Source organism: Limulus polyphemus, unplaced genomic scaffold (assembly GCF_000517525.1).
Source record: "Limulus polyphemus unplaced genomic scaffold, Limulus_polyphemus-2.1.2 Scaffold796, whole genome shotgun sequence".
Lineage (NCBI taxonomy): Eukaryota > Metazoa > Arthropoda > Merostomata > Xiphosura > Limulidae > Limulus > Limulus polyphemus.
This window is the reverse complement of record NW_013666406.1, coordinates 273,941-277,075: the sequence shown is the minus strand read 5'-3', so window position 1 is coordinate 277,075 and position 3,135 is coordinate 273,941.

Below are 3,135 nucleotides of genomic sequence, written 5' to 3'. Positions count from 1 at the left end.
TTCCCACATGGAAAGATCACTGTCCAAGCTAATTCTGCCTACTTTCAGGACAAAGAACAGCTCATTTCATGAACTGGCTCCATGGCCACATTACATGGTTCCAATAAACTTGATATTGTCTGTAGTAAACCACAGAACATAACCTGTGTACATGGAGGTACTGTAACTCCATTTGTAATGACACTAGTACCGTAGACTGTTATTGAATTCAATATGTAAACCCTGGATTGTTCTCCTTCAAAAGCTTAGTCATCCTGTTCCACGGGCAAAGCTGACAGCCAGCATCTATAGTTTGTTCATTTAAGAATTTCTATACCAGAACATAGGTCAGTGATGACTACCTTCATCCTGTGGCTCCCATAACCTAAATGTAGTTGGAGACAAGCTTCTTCAGTCACATCTAACTTGTTGTCGTTGTTAACTAGCCAAAATAATTTCTTCACTTGTAGTGCCTTATACATGGGGATGCTCACCAGTGTTCTGGTTGCCCCTGTATCTCCACATTTCACTTTTGTATCTTGGTGACCATGTACCAAACTCCACCCAGTACTGCTAATGCGGGCTAATCATCATAGCCTGCATAACAAGCTGCCTGCTGCATCTCCCTGAGTTGGTGACCAATTCTAAATTAAGATTTATTGGTTTTGGAGTGGAAGTAAAAAGAGCTACATTCATTGCTGGCCCTCCTGCAACTGCTATGCAGTCAGTCGAATCTGGTTGCTTTGCCTATCTTGCAGTAACCTATTGTTAACACATGAAGTGTGTGCTTTGGCCCTCCCTGCTGGAGTGATATTTAGTTAAAGGCATCGTTGGCACTAGCTATGGCACAAACATCATGGAAAAATCAGGATAGCCCTGGCCATTCACTGGGAACCACTGCTGCTATGCTGCAGTGCTGCGAAGTCTTCATTTCAGCAGAATGGTCCAGCTTGGGTATAGCCATTGAAGCTGCCATTGGATTTTTCCTTCCTGTGATTTGTTCCAAGTTACTACTGTAAATGTCATTGTGACAGACAATGCCTCTGTGAGAGTGGGAATATCTCCCACATCTAAGTGGTGATATATTATTTTACTTGGTATCCCTCTATGAACTGGTCTATTAGGATGTCCTTGAAATCTGCATACTCTATTAATGATGGTCTATGGTTGTATCATGATGCAAGTTGTCACTATAGACACCCAAGCTTTCAGAGAAACCCTCTCCTTCGAGCCTTGAACTCAGTTTTTCATTGAGTCATAGCATTAATGCATCTCTGAAATGATTGTGTTCCAGTCGTGAAGCTTCCCTTTATTCAGGTGTTTGATTGCATCAAGGGTTGGACCCTCTAAATTTAGGGTTGTGCACTGTGTCACCTGTTTTGGAGACACCCATTTCAGGAAATGAATTCCCTGAAACACCTGTTGAAAAACAATGCAACTCCTCCTTCGCCACTCCTTTAAATATCAGATGTGAGATCTGCTTTGCCTCTTTCAAAGGTACCTGTGATCATAACATAAGCCTCCCTACCTTGGATTCTCAGTCTATGCTAGGATGAACAATCTTGACTGTTGAAGATATGATGGGGAGAGCTGGTGCAGGAAACCAAACACTTGGATGATTGATAGATCCCTGATCCATGGTCACAGAGTGGTAAGGTACTTGTAGTAGCTCTATTACTGGTTCTGTGCTCCTCTATGGTTACCATTGCAGTTTGCCTCCCTGTCCAGAGAGGTTCAGAACTGCCCTATAGATCATCATGTTAAGCAAGTTTGCATTTGTCTTTATAGTTTCATGTAATTGTAAAACAGATCCTATTGGTGAATGGTATCTAACAATGACATCTACAATTTCTCCTAAACAATTGATGATAACACTTACAAGAGCTGGAATTGCTCTACTCTGATTGGCAATCACATGGGAGTCCTATAGACACCACCTCCTTCAAGACTCAATCTTGCTAGAGCACACATCACCATGATGATCCTCTATCATAAAAGTATTTCATGTGCTGAAAAGAAACTTCTTTGTTGCTCTGGATGCACTAAGTAATGGTAGTCTTTTTTCCCTTGGCTGCAGCTGCAGTGAGATATTCCTCAATGAACTTTACATTATCAGCAAAATTCTGATGTCTAGGAAAGGTATTATTCTAGAACTTACAAGTATATCTGAAAATGAACCACTTCCGTTAACAAATCTTTATCTTAAATTCTTTGCTCTGCAGAAAATGCCATTTCCTGCAAAGCTTTAATTTCACAATACAAAAACCCCAGAGAGTACGGAAAAGAAAAATGGTCATCCAGAGAAAGCGGCATCTTCAATGACAGTATTTGTGGTCATTACAGTAAATTTTCTCCTTCCTAACTACTCTGAGGTATTCCCAGATAGCTTGAATTTACATGGAGTAGCATGTTGGCTCCACAAGTTAACAATAGAATTTGACAGATATTGTATTAAAAAACCCTTTTTGAACTTTTACTGCCTTTGACTGAGTCTGGGTTAAAATAAAGAAAATAGAAACAAGTTTTAATATAATCAAGTCTTTATTTAACACAATGCAATCAAGGTTCAATATAACATTTAGATGAATGTTTTTGTTTGCGTTTTCAAGAGAGGGATATCTTTATGCATGCTCTCTCAACACTCTACTTTTAGCTCACAGATACAGAAGTTGACAGAAGTTAAGCTAAAAGCTAACTAAGACTTGGCTCAGAAATCTGTTTCTAACATTTATATCCATCTGTAAGTAAATTTGAATCATAATCTCGTGTTTAAGTCTGCATAAAATCTATATGAAACAAAGAAAGCATTTTAATATATACATATGCTTCTAATAATGGCTGGAGACGGCTTGAATGGGCAATGAAGCAAAACTTTAATATAAGTTTAACATAACAGCAAGTGTACAACGTTTCGACAAGGTTTTGTCATCATCAGGTACAAGTAATTTACACTGACACGGGTATATACAGCATTGAACAAAGAAGTCACATGACCGGAACTGTTGTGAAACTAGAAAAGGTATTTAGGCACCCCGGGTGTTGGTTTAGAGTAGGGTTGTTTTGTTCAATTAAGATGGATTCATTGATTTTTCGTTTGTTTATGTTGGGTTCTTTGTTTAAAATGACCGTGTTTTTAATAGATATACTATGGTTTTT